The sequence below is a fragment of the Haemaphysalis longicornis genome, unplaced genomic scaffold (genome assembly GCF_048455015.1).
Source record: "Haemaphysalis longicornis isolate Haplotype H1 unplaced genomic scaffold, Haemaphysalis longicornis Haplotype H1 scaffold_1, whole genome shotgun sequence".
Lineage (NCBI taxonomy): Eukaryota > Metazoa > Arthropoda > Arachnida > Ixodida > Ixodidae > Haemaphysalis > Haemaphysalis longicornis.
The window spans coordinates 110456534-110474084 of record NW_027526203.1 but is presented as its reverse complement, the minus strand read 5'-3'; the positions used below and the strand labels follow the sequence as shown (position 1 = coordinate 110474084).

General features: G+C 47.0%; 1 long non-coding RNA gene across 1 annotated transcript; it reads right to left on the bottom strand.

Annotated features, from left to right (window-relative positions):
- Nucleotides 1-450: 450 nt before the first annotated feature.
- LOC144179153 (uncharacterized) lies at nucleotides 451-16442 on the bottom strand. The gene is made up of 8 exons (XR_013324163.1): nucleotides 16314-16442; nucleotides 16138-16174; nucleotides 14276-14311; nucleotides 10305-10372; nucleotides 8997-9040; nucleotides 7458-7485; nucleotides 2534-3349; nucleotides 451-1849 (listed from the first exon to the last, which is right to left on the bottom strand). It is a non-coding gene; the product is annotated as an uncharacterized LOC144179153 (long non-coding RNA).
- Nucleotides 16443-17551: the final 1109 nt, after the last annotated feature.

The following is a 17551-nucleotide window of genomic DNA, read 5'->3' as shown; positions in this document are numbered from 1 at the left end:
CTGTGACATCGTAGAGACATAGCCAAGCGACTGAAAAGTCACTGCTGCTTCACCTGTTCTAAATATCTCCATCACTTGTTCAAAGTTTGCGACAAACTTGCTGTCATTGTCATCGGGACAAAGCAGTGAGTCTTAATGAACCAAATTTGAGTTTTGCATTCAGGGCCCCTTTCATGCAGCAATTGACGACTCGCTCGCCAGAACAGGCCAAATCATTTCGGCATGACATCCATCAAATTTGTCATCCCCTCTTCTTTCAAACCCCACACACAAATATTTTTACAAGGAACAGTCCCCACGCAAGTACCGAGCGAAACTTTCCCCCTTCAACCCTTCGAGATTCCTCGCTTTACGTCCACGACACTCACTGCAGTGCCCTGGGGAGCTGGTGGACACTCCAGTAGAGGCTCTCCTCGACATTGGCATCGTGCAGGCGCTCCAGAATGGCCTCCATGTCGATGTCGGCGGTGAGGTCCAGCTCGGGGTCAAGGCTGTCAAAAAGCTGCTTGCAAGGGTCCTTGTTGATGAGGCAAACCACAAAGGTGAAGGACCGATTGTAAATCAACCACCCCTCTGTCGAAAAGGGGAAAAAGGGGGGAAAGAGCAAAGCAGCTCTCCAAAATCAAGTCCAACACAAAACAAACCAAACCCTTCTCTGGACAGTTTACCGCCCTGCAATTGTGCTTTAAGGCGTTTCAATTTTTCTTCCCTTCACCCGTGATCATCATCACCATCGCCAGAGAAAGTTGGCTTTCCTGCAGTGCATTTCTGGTGGACTACACACGACATCAGTAGGAGGCTGGAAACTTTGCTTTAAAAACCACGACGTTTAACTGGCAAAGCTACACGTGCAGGCTACGAGGCCTGCGCCGTAGCGAGGGCTCCGAATTAATTTCGACCTCCCGGGGATCTTAACGTGTGCTGAAATTTCGAACACAGGGGCGATCGTGCTTTTCACCTCCGTCTGAAACGCGGCCCCCGCAGCCCAGACCAAACCCTCGTCCTTGGTCTGGGGAATACGGAATCCGCTCTCGGCCAATGAGGTCCCACAGATTCTCCCAGCAATGCACACAGAAGCAAAGGCTGTGGAGGGTCTAGGCAGTGCAAGCGTGGCGCATTGCTTGAGAGTGAACAATAACTATCCGTGGCAGCAACAGGCACATTCAGTGACCTCACTATCCCCTGCTATTTTGACGGGGATCACTTTCTGTTTCCGTACACTGCACAGTCCTGGCATTTCCACTTTTGCACCTTGGTCTGCCACAGCACACGAGCAACTCACAAGGCGTGGAAAAAAAAGGAAAGCTCGTGTTAAAACGTACCACAAAAACACCTGGCTACGAATAAATTGAGAATAAATTGAAAACAAACAGTTTTTTACGCCTGCATCGTTCCAGTTCTCGTTTCCAACTCGGCGCTTAGGAAACATTTAGGGTCCAGCACAGGCTGTCGCCATTGATAACTTTTTCTAGCAACTCGGAGTGAATCAAACTTATTCAATGAAGAGCCTCGATATATAATCATAGCCCCTCGCCATACCCAAGTCCAGACATTTTTTTCCGACTAGCAAAATGCAGGTTTTGCTATCAGCCCTACATTACCAAGAATGGCCACCACAGGTCCTGCCGTTCTCATAGCCCAATGAAACGGCTGCGATTCCTAGACTAACACAGCTTTCGGAAGACCCGCGATCACCGTCAAACAAGAGGGGCCCTCTGCTTGCCTCTGAAGACACACACACACGCACAAGCCGCACTCATGCACGAGAAACAACAACACAAATTCCTGTACTCATTTCTCTCAAACCTCCTGGGAGCCGGCACTTCCGGGGCTGTGTGGCTTCCAGGGTCTGCAAAGAATTTACAAAAAAAAAAAAAAAAAGAGAAGAGAAAAACAGGGGGGGGGGGTCATTTTGATGGAAGCAGCCACTTGAGTGCACCAATGCTGTATCCTAAAGCTACCAAACCATCCTCTCCCAAACTAACTGAACAACCAGATTTTCTCGCTCGAACTTCTTTAAAAGCATTCTTTACAAGTGGGAATAAACTAGCCCGACAATAATGCTCAGATTTCCGCAACATTGAGCACAGATAGGACTAAATTATTGACAGGGCGACACGCAGGACTTCTTTGGACAAGAAATGCTCGTCAAATTACACTGTTCAGGTGAAATGAAATGACTTTCCAGCTGACCATTCGTGCACATTGTCAAATAATCTACGTGCATGCTGTCGCACACCCCCTTCCTCCTCATGAAACAGCCCTGCGTTCTTTTTCCGTCCTGCTCTCTTGCGCGCCAAGAAGTAGTAATGTCTCACAATCGTAACCAACTGGCCCACACCGACGCTCTGACAAGTCACACATGCAAAAACCTTCCGAGAGGTTGAGTCAAAGCAGCCTTCAAGGCAACCCCCTCACACTGATTTCCCATCCAGGCATTCGACTAACCTGGCTGGTTTTGCAAGCACACCAAAGACCCCCCACGTATCCAATGCTCCCAAATGTCTGGCCAAGGTCATCTGGTTAGGCTTACTGGAAGTCTCAGTGGTGTCCACTGTGGCGGGCTTAGGGTTCGCACCGGGCAAGCTGCTTTCAGCCACTGGAGTCCCACTAGCTGCCTGTTCGATCCCTGGTGCAGGAGCGGGCGTCCTCCGGCCTTGCACAGAGGTTCCCTCCCTTTCAGGAGACTCGTCCCACCACGACATACAGGAGTTCTTCAGGGACAACATTTGGAGTATGCTCGGCGGGGGGCCCGTCGGCGATGAAGAGACGGCGTTGTCGCAGGCCGAGACGGCGGCGTTGGCGAGCTCTACGCTTTCGCGTGCCAGCGTGGTTCGGTTCAGACGAATCGGAGGGGAGGTGGGTGGTGAAGCGGTAGCACCATTTACAGTGAGGTCCCTGTTTTCGCGTGCAAGAGACATGAGGCCCGCCAGTGCGTCCTCCAATGGAGCGATTGTGCGCGGAGACCAGTCACTTTCGTCCTCTTCCTATTGGTAGAAGCTCTTGTTGTTGATTGATTGATTGATTGTGGGGTTTAACGCGCCGACGCAACGCAGGCGATGAGGCGCGCCGTAGTGGAGGGCTCCGGATTAATTTTGACCACCTGGGGATCTTTAACGTGCGCCGAAATCTCGAACACGGGCGTTTTTGCTTTTCGCCTCCATCAAAAAAGCGGCCACCGCGGCCGGGAATCGAACCCGCAACCTCGTGCTCAGCAGCGCAACGCCTTAGCCACTGAGCCACCGCGGCGGGTAAGCTCTTGTTGTGGGCGCTGCACTGGAACGGCAGCAGCTCATCGGCCTCTTCGCTTGTCGTGGTGGTGTCGTCAACCGCAGCGACGGGAAGTGCGCTGCATTTGAATGGAGAAGAGATTACAGCACAGTCGCACGTTTTGAGCGGAAAGTGCTGACCAACAAAAAAAGATTTACCTTTGGACGCACTTTTTCTTTTTTTTACACCAAAGCTGTCTTGCACTCAGTTCTGGCCGAAACTGCGTGCATTTATAGAGTCGCTTTGACAAAGAATTGCCCACGTTCGTTCTAGAACCAGTGCGAAATGCTTTGTAGCTCTCAATCTAACGTAGCTATCTCGAAAAAAAAATTACAATGAAATCGGCTGCTAAGACAGCTACCATTCCACAGAGTTGCACTTACTTGTCATAATCAGCTTGTTCCCAGTGAAGTTTAGATGGAGAATTTCGGCTGCGTTCAATATACGTGGCCTTTTACAGAGGGAGTAGCGTTACACATAACAGCTGTAACTATTTTTACCGTAACTATTTTAAAAACAAATTATATGAGAATTTAGAATTGTTCTAAGGAAGTCATGTCTATGTGCCTTTACTCAATCAGTATGCAGTAGGTCACCATTCATAATTCTGTATAGCTATCCACCAATACAGCTTAGCTGGCCTTCCATCAATCACAGTGGAAGAAGGGCTCGAAATGTTTTTCTCAGCTTCCCGTGTTCCACTGAAGTGATGCAAAGGCACTACAACGAAAGCAAACAGCTTTAATTCAGTCAAGATTTCCACAGGGAAGTCGCAAACATTCCAATTTTAACACAGGCTGCATTTAATCTGGCCAGAAGGACTACACAAACAAACCATTACCTCACTTGCTCACACCCAACAAATGATGTCAACTGTGGTGTCGCCCCATCGACAGCAGATGCAATTGAGGCAAAGGCAAAATTTAAATCACTGGAAACTTCTAACTTGAAATAACCGTGCTTGAATTCTGAAACATCAGAACTATTTTAGAACGATAAGGCAGTGAACGAACGTGTACAGCACAAAAACTCGTGTCGGTCAAAAACCCCACAAGCTGTGGATGTAATGATATCTTTATGTGGCTTTTCAACAGTCCACAAACATCTAAACTGCAAGAATGAGGCAACGGGAAGGCTTATGTTCTCACTCGAGCAGTGAGAGTTGAGGCAAGTTGCCCAGTTCCAGCCAAATATACACCTGCATTCAAAGTTCCAAGTCCATCATCTGAAGTAAGCATAGAATCACTGGCCACGCGACTGAACAAGTAAAATTCTCTACCAGGTTTTACCAGGCCACAATGCAATGGCCACATCGCTGGTACTTCAGGCCATGTCCACTGTCAAGTAGTGAGCACATCAACAGCTTGTTTCTGTCCAACCCAAAGCCACTGCCATTATGTTATGTGCAAAGCACAGAATGCAGTGACGACATTCAGAGTTCTGAAATTTTGGGGGCCGAGAAGCTAACTAGATTTGCTCTCACACACACAAAGAAAAAATAATAAAAAATAAAAATAAAGGAAAGGTACCTCGACGTGAGCAAAATTGTGCTCCCACCATCCAAGTGTTTACTACATTTGGGAATTCCAAAATTTACCTGCAAAACATTGAAAACAAATATTGCAGACGTAACCAGAAGTTGCACTCCTATTTCATAGGCGATAACTTTTTTTTCTTCCTAATGCAAACTTCTGTTTGCACGTACCGTGCTGTGGCTACCAGAAACCAACTTCTGCCCTGCAATGCTTTTCCAGGAGTGCACGAGGGAGGTCTAGACTTATCACACGTGGACTGTAAGCAGAGATAGCATACAACACAACCAAATCTAGCTTAACTCTTTCGCTACCGCGCCTATCAAAATCGATCATTTTGATCGATACTTTTGGGAGCGCCTTTTCATAGCGTTCCAGGGATTTTCTCGAACAAGTAAAGCTGTTCAGAGTTAGATCAGAAAATGGCCTTTCAAAATGAGTTTTGTTTTCATTTTTGCAACGGAAACGCGATTTTTGACACGTTTTTGAATCACCTGGGTGTGGAAAAGGGGGCGTGGTCATCACGCGTCACGGCTACCAACGAAGAATGCGTGCAACTCGTAATTACTCTGCACCAGCGCTTGTTTTTTGCTATCAGGGCGTGAATGGGGATATAGCAAACGATTTTCAATCGTCAGGTTCGCGCTCTGACAGTAATAATCCCAGAAATCAGCTGAAAATGTCAAGCAGTGCCTGGTTGCAAAGCTACTTTATGATTTTAGGCAGTTTTATTGCGTTTGCGCACGTTGTTCTAAGTACTGTGGTAGTTCTACTCACCCCAGGACCATTCGCAAACAGTTTACAACAGTTTCGGTTTCGTTTCTGCATCGCAAAATTCATATTTAGCGCTACTAAGCAGTTACCCAACTTCAAGGCTACCTGCCATGGCGCCTGAACCGTCCGCGACTGATCCTCGAACAAAGCACGGCGCTCCTGATTTCCCCCCACCCTAACCCGATTTCTGCGATAAGAACTTCAGATGCAAGTCAAAAGGTCACACCCAGTCGCCAGATATCTGTTCTGCTGAGGACAGCGCTTCAAACCGGCCTTACACTGCCAGCTGTTCGCCTTCCAGTTTAGTTTCTATGCGAGGGTATATCCGGGTATCTAATGTTGATGCTTAGTTGAACTGTCTATTCGGACGGAGTCTCCGATAAGTTTTTGTACTGTTTCATTTGAAAAATGGTAGGTGGCGCTGCAATAGAGGAGGCTCGTTGTGCTGATCTTTTTCAGCGCGCAACTGCTACTCGGCCAAAGATCGCAGAGCACGATTCTAGCTCATCGTACCTCATTTTTGCGAGCAAGTACCTCATTGCGAGTAAGAAGATGATAAAGCTCAGCTTTATGCTTTCAGAGATAACTGACCGTGAACGACAACAAGCATCAGCCACGGCGTTCCGTTTTCTTACTTCATGCATGTTTTTTTCCGCATCGCATGCTTATCCCAAATATTGTGCTCGCTGTAAATGCAAAGTCAGTCATTGAAAAGATGTTTTTACGTTATGTGGGGGCAAATTGGTGCCTCTGATAATGACAAACCGCCAGATTTATTCCATTAAACCTCCGAAATTGCACATTTTGAATTGGAGGTTGGGCTTCACCGCATGACACGAGCACCATGCATGCTAACATTTTGTTTTATATCTGACAAACTGTTCCGCGCAAGTCAACATTTTTTCTAGGGCATGTTTTTGAAATGTTTTCCTACAAAATGTATATTCTAATTTATTTCTACTACCGGTGGTTTGATATACACAACTCCTTCATTTTTTTTCGACAACTTGACAAAAAGTTTGGTTTTGATATTTTTTTTACAACTATGATATACAAAAACCTTTAAGACTGGTATTATTGGAAATGCCGTTAAATTATCTGCATTTTGTGCTCCTGCAATTAGTGCCTACCAATTTTTTAGCCGGAAAAAAAATGTTTTCTTGGACCCCTAAAATTAGTCAATTTTCCGGCGGTAGCGAAAGATTTAAACCAAAAAAGCCTCTTTTTACAGTTATGATGAGGAAAATTGGGGGACACAGTCTGATTGTAGATGTAAAACTTGTTTCTGTGCAAAACGAATATATTCAGATTTATTTAGATTTTTATATTTGATTTTCTGACAACTTTTGTAATAAAACTGCTGTAGGGCGGCAGCTGAACTGGGTACCAGTGAACTGTGCACAAATCAAGGAGTGACCTAAGACTAGCATCATCCTTCTATCTGGTATGTAGCAGAAGTTACGACCATTTTATAGCTTGGGCCTGAAATGTGGGAGCTGGAAAAACCGGTTTTGCCTTCCAGGCCCACACTTAAAAATGGTCGTAACTTCTGCTACTTGCCCAGATAGAAGGATGATGCTAGTCTTGGGGCACTCCTTGATTTGTGCACAGTTCACTGGTACCCAGTTCAGCTGCATCCCAACAGCAGTTTTTTTACAAAAGCTGTAAAAAAAATTAGATTAAAAATCCAAAAAAATTTAAATATATTCTTTCTGCACAAAAACAAATTTTGTATCTACAATCAGAATGAAGAACTACATATATCCCCTAATTTTTCTCACCACAACTGTAAAAAACAAGTTTTTGATCAAAGACCAATGTGCCCCCTTAACCGTGTGCAACACAGTCATAGATGGCAATGTGTTAAGCAAAGCAACTCACCCAAGCAAAACGGGAGCAGCAGCATCGTCTGGAAGAAAAAAGAACACGCATGCAATGCGTATTTACCCACGGCACTTAAAGGGATCCTGCAACACTTACCATCGACTACTCGGAATGTATTTTGGGGCAAAGTCTATTGTCCCAGCAATCTCCTTCCGCAAGAATTATGAAAATCCGTTCGCTATCACCGAAACTACCCGCATCGCGCATAAATGTTCCCTCTCAACTCAACCGCGGACAATGCGACGTGTTCTGTTCGGCGGCCTTCGATATGTCACAGGCCGGGGAGTTTCGTCCTTTTCCCCGCAACGCGGACGGGTCTATTTCCGGTCTGGTGCCACAAAAAAGCAGGCATGGTGACCTGCTCGCAAGCAAGCGCTCAGGCTGGTAGGGCGCTTTTGGAGCAATAAACGTTTGTTGTCGAGTGGTCTCGTTGAAAGTGGAATATTTAGTTTGTCACTCAAACTCCGCGCGCACTCAAAACAAAAGAAACACCAAAAGCATGCGGACAGGTTCAGACATAGAAGAGGTTCATACACATCGCCGACAACGGCTGATCGTCACAGGAAATGCCAGAATTTAGCCGCGAAGTTGACCGGCGACAGCCAATAGGACAGCCAGGACAGCCATGGCCCGATTGACGTCGCAGAGGCCACGCCAGGGGTGCATAATGAGGAGAATCGAAGAGAGAGCGGTTGGTTTTTCCGCGTCTTTCACGGCGATTTGTGCGCTTACCGCTTCACGTGCACATGTAATATTCGGCTCGGGTGTTCCCGGAAGTCTAATCTAAACGGCGCGCAGGTTTACTTGCACTGCACGAAGAGTTGCAGGGTCCCTTTAAAAACGCGACTGCATCCTCACAAAAGAGACACTTTGGTGACCATTCTGGGTGCCCCTCAGGCATGTTTACAACCACAGCAATGGCAGCTTAACTAAAGCTCAAAGCAACCTTCACACTACAACAAAGAGGGAGTACAAGAAAAAGAGAAACAGCCGAGTTTCGAAGCCGTGCGTATTTCATTCCCTTTAGACAACACAGTGAAATGCCGTGCATTACTCCAGAAAACCTGGGAATTCCTATGCGTATCTCACGAACAGCGTTTCCTGGTCCCTGGGCTCTATTAGAAATGGCGGAACTACAAATCTAGGCCACTGCTGAGTGCTCAGTCGCATCTTTCAAGGGCCTTGGAGTCGGGAAAGAGAACGACTTAATTGAGGGGAGACATGCGTCGAAGAATCGCGTTTTCCACGACACTTGTCAGTTTTGAGATTTTGCCCGCAAAATTATCTTTGTACATTCAGCTACAACATCGCAAAAGGTCAAAGCAAAATACGAATGAGAAGTAAAAAAAAAAAATCTATTTTATTCGGTCACAGTGTCATACACGAGCAACTTTCGATCTCAAGAATACAACGTCTTCCGCCCTTGCCGTTTGCTCGACCTAGCCTACAACACCTCCCACAGTTTCGCATTTCGGCCAAAAATAATAAAACAATTCCTGTTTTGAGCGTTTCTAGAGGACATTTAAAAAACCGTACCTGCGCTCCTGCCGGCTTCTCCAGACTAGTCCCACTCGAAGGTCCTGAAAAGAAGCGGAGCATCGCAAGGGTGAGAACAGAGACAACGCCACCGCGTAGATACAGTCCCTTTTGAGAGCAGTGGGACCAAAGCACACTCTGGTCTAGCTGGATGGAAGATAAGGCAGATGTCGGAAGGAGGATGCTGGGGCTTTCGACCTTGCTGATGGCCTACCAATTTCAGTCACTGAGACCGACAAACAACGGATAGCTGAAGGATGCTTGAAGGATAGCGCACTGCTAATAGCAGGCTATTCCAAGCGGCTGAATCGGCTCCCTCCCTTGGCCATTTCAACACCGAGAACATCAGCGATGAGAGCAGTTCGCTTGTTTCCATTGTGGACACTGCAGCACAACGCCAGCATTGCGTCGCACTAACCACTGTCAACCAAACAGCCTTCGCACTTTAACGGTAAATGTCCGCCGGCAAGAGGCCTCCTTGCCCAGTGACATGCATGAAGGAAAAGGCCCTTCCCGAAACATGACTGCCCAGAGGGGGTTAATGGAAAGTGGCGTATGTAGTTATGCCCTCACTCCCACCTGCTCTCAGGCTGTATTGCAGAAAGCTGAACTGGCAAGAATACAGTGCAGTGATACCTGCCATCACAGCGAGCGATCTCTGGGTAGCAAATACTCGCGACCGAAAAAAAAAAGAAAAAAGAAACAAGGCAAGTATACTTGACGCTGGCTTCCCTTTGATTGAAGAACACCCAGTGCACAGCGCTCCCTCCACTGAGGCCTTCCTGGAAGTTGGCGCACGTGTGTGCAACTTGACGCGATGAACGCTGGCTTTCCCCTCTGAGAAGGTCCAGAAATATGTGCCTCAACCAGAAGTTTGCGGGGATAAATTGGTCGCAGTTAGCACAGGACCGGGATAATTGGAGATTAATGGGAGAGGCCCTTGCCCTGCAGTGGGCGTAGATAGGCTGGTGACGACGACATCAGTTCGACATCCACAGGTTAGACTGTGCAAAATACCAGAACGTAGCCAGCAAACCAAGGCCAACAACGCTGCTAGCTAATCTTTTTTTCCTGCAATGCCAGCTTTATGTCAAAAACTTCATGGCGTTTGACTGACCATCCCATGATCAGCTAATAAATATGCAGAGAAGAGAGCAAGGTTTCTGCCTCTAAAAGTTCTTCAGCACCTCAGCACAGCCCTCATCATCACAGCAGTTAAAACTTCTTTCCCCCGCTGTTAGAACGCGAGGCCAGGTGGTAGGAAGGCTAAATGAGGCAGAGGGTGGAGAGAGAGAGAAAGAGACTCACCTAATGTCGATCGTGTCGGAGAAGCTGACACTCTTGGAGGGCCGTTGTCGCCCGGTCAGGTCACCCGTCTACACGGCCGGAACACACGAAGGGGACAGGCCATTACTTTTAGGTGCGAAGTACCTTAGGACCGCCCAATGTCTGTACGTGCACATAGCATTTGCAATTGCAAAAAATCACACAGGCACCGGCAGGATTCGAGCCTGTGTCTGGTAAAGTAGACAGAGTTGGTGCGAGTTGTCTTACCCATTGGGCTACGACTGTGAGTTAGTACCCGAGAGTCAAATGGCTTACTCGCTCGCCTGTAACGGTGCAGAGTGCCTTTAGGACATCTCCCAATGTCCGCCCGCGTCCATCCGTGCGCACACCACCATCGAACGAAATTCAATTCGAGCCGCGAGTTGCAGTTTCATTTGGGGAATAATCAAGGCGCAACTCGCGGCTCAAATCGGATGTCATTTCGAGTCCCCGTACTCCGCATCCTCGCCTGCACTTACTTTTGCTGCACGCCACGGCTTGCCGCAGCTGCTGAGCCAACCCACAATCACGGCTGCACATCCAGAGAGTGTGGAGGGCAGCATCTCGAAGCAGCTGCCACGCTAACGCCTCAAAGCTGGCGTAGCAATAAAACCGGGTGGAGGTGGCACAAACCAGACGGGGCGCTCCCTCACATGCTCAAGCCCCGCCCCGAAAGGTTAGGTTAGACTAGATTTTGGGCCTCTAAAGGGCAAAGCTACACCTGGGCAACGAGGTGTGCCATAGTGGAGAGGTCCGGATTAATTTTGGCCACCGGGGGATTGTTTAACGCGCGCTTAAGTCTCGACACAAGGGGCATTTTCGCTTTCACCCCGGTCGGGGATCAAAGCCAGGTAATACCTTAGCCACTGTGCCACTAAGGCAGTGCAGTCTTTGTCAAAACTTTGTGGGCTTTTTTGCGGAGTGATTTTTTTCTAAAACCACTCCGCAACACAACGCAGCAAATGGAGCCACCGCAAGTTTCGTTTTCGACTTCATGCATGTTTTTCCGCATCGCGTGCTTGTCCCAAATACTGCGCTGGCCATAAATGCAAAGTTGTTCATTGACAAGATATTTTTACGTTACGTGGGGGCAAATTGGGGCCTCCGATAATGTGAAGCCATCAGATTTCTTCCAGGAAACCACCCGAAATCGCACATTTTGAAACGAAGGTTGGGCTTCACCACATGGCACGGGCACCACGCGGGATAACATTTTTCTATACCTGACAAACTGTTTCGCGCAAGTCGACATTTTTTCCAGGGTGTGTTTTTGAAATGTTTCCCTACAAAATGTGTATTCAGACTTTTTTTCTCCTATCACTGGCTTGTTATGCACAACTTTTTTTATCAGTGTCTTCGATAACTTTGGAAAAATTCTCATTGATATTTTTTCCCCAACTAGGATGTATCAAAGCATTTGAAAAAACTGGTGTTATTGGAAAGGCCATTACACAACCTGAATTTTGCGTTACTGTAACTAGTGCCTAACCAATTTCTTAGCAGAAAAAAAGTTTTCTTGGACCCCTAAAAATCGGCCAATTTTCCCGCAGTCACGAAAGCATTCAGGACTTGTGGGACCATTTGGTGGACTTGCATCACACACTTGCGGAAGTTGTAAAGTTTCAGAGACACTGTCATTCTGCAACTGTAAGAAGCACTCGTCACCTCACGCTGACCGCGAAAGAACTTGCGTCGTTGCAATACCTCGCGACGTTAAAAATCCCTAAAGCCAAGCACAGTCCAAAAAGCGCTACACAACATGTTTAATTAATTGCCTTAAAAGCACAGCCTTGTTCTTCCCCGCAGTGCAATGATGCCAGTAAGCAGGCTTACAGGGGCGACAATAACAATATACAACCTGTTCAACTTTAAAGAAGTAACTTAGTAACGCATTCAACTCCATTCCAGCCGCAAGACTTTTTTAACCGCAAGAATGCAAGAAGTACTGGAAAACTTTCAAATTTTGTGCTACAGTGACGACGTAGGGGAAAGTCAGAGGCCCTGCTAGAAAGTGGCTAGAAAGTAGAAAGTCACCCCAGCTTTGCTCAAATTCTAATTTTGTACGTTTTTCGCACCGAAACTACACCTGTGCTGTGAGGCGCACTCTACCAGAGGGCTTGGGGATCTTTAACGCGCGCCGCAATCCAGATACAGGCATTTCTGCTTTTCATTTCCACCGGAAAAGTAAACACTGCAGCTGGGAGTCGAAGCCACGCCTTTGGGCTCAGCGGCACTACACCTCAGCCACTGAGCCACCACACCGATAACCAGTACCAGCACCAGGTACCAGTGCTTCACCCGTTTTGTTTTTTATTTCGATTATTTGTTCACAGTTCGCAATAAAATTGGTGTTGCTATCAGAGCAAGGCAATCATTTCAATGAGCCAAACTGGTACTCTATGTTCATCATGCAGACAAAATACAAGTTTGTTTTATTCGAAATATTCCCTGTTTTATAGTGCCCCCAGTGCTTGTCCGGCAGCAAACGGTGCTATATTCACTGACAAATTAATCGTTTTAGGTTAAAACTTTGATTCTTCCTCCAAATCGTGTGCTTTCGCGACGTCTGCCATAAAGTCACAAGGGCGGGTATTCAAACGAACTTCCAGTCTATCATTAGGCTCTGCAGCCTTGCTTACCGTCAGTCCTCCCGGCTGCCGCTACCATACTCGTCCACGGACCACTGTCCACCTTTGCTTTGTTTTTGACCGTATTTGCTCCTGGCTTGTTTTTGTTACGGTAGGACGTAATCATTTTGTGAAACATGGAGTGTGCTCGACAAACAGGCTCACATCAGGCAACTTTGCTTACGCCAATCAACCAGTCTCCAAAGCGGCGGGCTGCTGTGCAGCTGAAACAAGCGTAGTGCGCCCAGTACCCACAGCAGTGCTACCATTGACACCTGACCGGTTTTGGACCGGCCCGACCGGTTTTTTAGACTGCGGGCCGGTTGCCCGTCTGTACCTAAAACCGGCCGACATTGGCCGGTTTTTTGGGCACCGTGCAGCGGCTCTTTCTTTTTTTGGCCTTTTGCAAGTGTCAATACAGCTACTACGACGATAAATGTGTCGACAAGCTCTGCAAAGACACGCGAGTCGAAAAATATGTGGCCGAGCGCGATTCCTCAGATGGAAGGCGACCAAAGGGAGGAATAACACCACGAAATGCCACCGGCGCGGTCGGCAAGGGCAGTTACTTTTCACTGCCGCACATTCTGAGCAATAACCAAAATATCGATCATGTTGAGTACAAACGTTATGTCGATTTCTCTGTAGGAAAACGCTACAATACCTATATGACATTGTATGTAAAAAAAAAAGTGACGTCTGTTTTTTAACACAGGTTCAACCTTCTAATAGCACATCCCCCCCCCCGAAGGGCCGGTTTTTTCTGTGGGGAAAGGTGGCAACCCTAAGCAGTGCACATCGGTACTTCTATGTTTACGTGTATTTTCATAACTTTCATTGCTTACCCCGCCATTCCCACTGCTGTAAAATGAATATGCATTGCATTTAAGCGCAAATAGCTCCTTTGGCAAGCTTATAAGCCCTGCCTAATTTGTGTTTTCTCTTGCCGGCCTCAGCCAATCGCACCACTGGCTCATATGACATCACAGGTTCTGTTGCAGGAAATGAGCTAGTGGGTCACATGGCCATTCCCTTTTATCCTAATTATGCAGCTTATTTGAGTGACGTGTGCGTTAAAAGTGCTGTTAGCATGATTCCAACGAGGCCATCTTTTAAACGAACCAAACTTGTGCTTTTGTCTGCACGGCCCCTCTAAAGTGGTCCTGAACGCTGTTTCTCAAGCTGTGGTCAGCTCACCTGCAAAGCGCAACGTCCACGTGCATTTAGGCAAGAACAGCCCTCTCAATCAAAGTGCCACAGACATGGTAGGTACCAGTGCATGGTTCGTAAGCACCCACCAATATGGAGAAGCACTCGTCTACTCACAACGTTGGTGTCGGCATCTGTGGCAGCTCTCCGCATCTGTGAGCAAGGAAGCCATTAACACATGGAACCATTGCACTCGTTCTGCATCTGTTTATGACAACTTGTAGCTCACAGCATGAAAGCGCACAAATAGTTCGCTCTCCGGCATTTGTGGAAATCTAACAACAGTACAAAAATTTTAAAAAGGACAAGGATGATAGCTGCAACGCAACATTCATTTAAACTTGGAAAGCAAAAATCCCTTTCCTTGCAGCCAGGCTGCAAATTTTTTCCACTAAATGCTGCTTGTTATGCCCTCCCCCTTTAGTTCACACAAATCATGTCACCCACATGGAACGATTATAAGGAATAAAACTAGGCCCATTGTGTCCTCAGTAGGGCTGTGCAAGAGTACAGTACAGTTAGTAAAACGCTTGTCTAACAGCTGAATTCAACTTCAACTAGTAACATCTGAAAACTTCCAAAACACTCTTTCCAAGCCTGTTGGAGACAAAATGGGTGGGCTTAGACTTCAGAACGCCACAGCAGTTTTCTACGGATCCCACTTGTCAGAGGTGGTGTGCAAGTCAAATAGCACGAAAGCCGAGTCTTAGACAAGCATGCAAGACCAGCTGTGCAAGACAAGGTGGGGCGAGTTGACCCTCTCGTTTCTGTGGCGTAGTTAGTCGTTGAATATAAAAAAAGCAGCAGCCCAGAGAAATGTCTCGGGCTGTGAACATAGCACACCCAAAATAGCAGTGAGCTATAGCATGGTAGTGGAACGCTGAAATTTAGAACAGCCATGCTTTGGTAGTAGCAATCAAAACCTCAGGCATGCAGCAGCACAAAGCAACAGCTACAACACCAACCCAGCACCACGTCAGAGGAAGCAAATGTCCCAATACCAGCCCTGTGAAGGTCAAAGGCCACCAGGAAAGCTTTGAGACCGCACCTTTGAGCTTATTCGCGGAAATGAAACAAAGCCTTCTGCTGTGATGCACGGTCGCGTACCAAACACAGCATAACCAGTGTCAAAAATGCTGAACGAAGAGCGGACCACGGTGTAAGAAAAAAATAAACGGAAATCTACTCTGGCCTCTCTGGAGGCACAAAAAAAAGCGCAAAGCTATCGAAAAAAAAAAACGCTAATTCGCGAGAAAAAATTACAGCGCAGATTACGAGAACAGAAGCCGGTACACATTTTCAACAAAAAAGGCAGTAATTTCTACACAGGGCCACTTCAGATATCAACATTTCGAATTTGCTGGTAATTACCTGAAAGTAAATCCCAACTCTTTCTGACATCAATATAGAAAGACAAAAAATCACGTTTAAAAGTAAACAGATCAAACATCTTTGCGCCCTCTGTTGCGTTCTGTTTACTTGAGTTAGTAACCGTGATTTTAGACCGCAAACAACCCGCCCACCAAGAAGTTTTTTTAAGGTCACAGACGCATGTCATTGAAAATTCTGCCCACAAAAACGCGTCACTAACAAACCTTGACAACGACCTCTCTTGTTACCAAACACAACGGTTTGCATGTCGCGTTTAATTAAGTAATGAAGTTTCGGCCCTCAAAAATGAAATCAGATGGGGTTACGACAAAAGCCACCGCCATAATTTCAACCTCCGCAACAGTCACGCCGCGACGAACCGCAGACAACGAACAGCTGAAGCACAAACAAGCACGGAAACAGCTGAAGCACGACGCGAGATGGTTTGGGCGGCACAGAAAACAGCAAAAAGTGCGCCTTTTTAGCTTGCTTCGAGCAAGGGGGGACACTAATACGGAGGAAATTACGGTAGTTGAAACACGGAGACAGGCCAACAAGAAATGAAACTCGCTGCCTCTATGTGCGAGGGTGTGGTAAAGGCTACTCACCGTCGACCGACGGGGGTATTTCAACGACATGGTGTCCCTGCACGAAACAAACAAGTCGAGTAAGAAAAACCTTGCATTGGCTGGTGCCAATACTTGACAACAGTTTGCCACTTATGAAACCGTCTAGCTATCCGCGTTCCGGTCGAACAAGCTCAAAAACGTAGCCAGGCGCTTACGTTGGGACGTGCTCATTGGACTCGGCCATGGCGAGGGATCCGTCACGCAACCACGACGGTCGCACAGGTCAAAAGGGCTGCCTGAATCGTGGAAATAAATCCGCACGCCTGAAAACATACGTAATCTTGACGCACTGAGCCACAACTGAGCAGCGCACATCTCGAAGTACCCGCGAACGCATGCCATTGTTGACGCTCTGCAAGTCATGTGACCGAAGCGCCAAATTTGTGGTGACGCTAGTGGCGCTAGTGACGTGACTATAAAGATTACACAAACCAGCTCAAAACATCATTACGCTAATTCTATTTAATTCTCAATTTTATCAATTTTAAAGTTAACATAAAGCGCAATAACAGTGTATCTGTATAAGCTGAATGACTTAACTCCGCTACAGCAGGCTACAGCCTCACGTTTTGGCCGAAAGTGCATTAAAGACATGGGGGAAAAAAAAGTTGGCTGCGTCTGCTGCAACCCGGGGCTTCCGAGCCGATTCCCCCCGAACTGGCTGCTGCGCCCCACGGAAGTGACGTACGTCAACAAAAAAATTGCGTAACTGCATTACATTGCAATTACTTCAATAGTATTGCATATATTTTTGGCAGTGACAAACTAGTATTACAGTATCAAGATTTATTTTTAGCCTGAGTTTATTGTCTTTTAATATGACGTCACCTAGTCACCGTGACGTCATGGACATGCTTTGTAGATGTTTGCATTATATTTTTCTCTGCGAAACTCGAGTTTGTTATTGTTTTTGACACTCGCGTAGAAGAAGTTGTGTAAACAAAGCACTTTTTATAGATTTACCACGGGTTTTACGGATGACCTACGGACGAGCGGCATGGAGAAGAGGTCGAATTCTATCGAAGAGCGAAGAGTTCACTCTAGTACGGGCTTGTCTGTTCCGAGTTTGTCCATTCCGGCTTCGCGCGGTGGCGAGGCAAGCGAGAATGTTACGAGCGTCGCCGTTGTGTGGAGTCGCTCACGAGCGGTGCGGTGCTGCGCTGTGTTTTCGTTTCATATGAGGTGTTCAGCTCCAAGCCTGTGTCACCGCGCTTGTATCTTCTGCAGTAATTCACATTCTTCAAAGTCCGATGACTATTCGTGGCAGCAACGCGAAGTGCTGGTCAGCGCTTGCGCAGAGCGCAATGTTTTCATATCAAATACGTGCTACGTATCAGAACCAAACGTTGCCCCAAAATGTGCAGTAAAGTACGAAGCACCGTGTTGCCTTCAA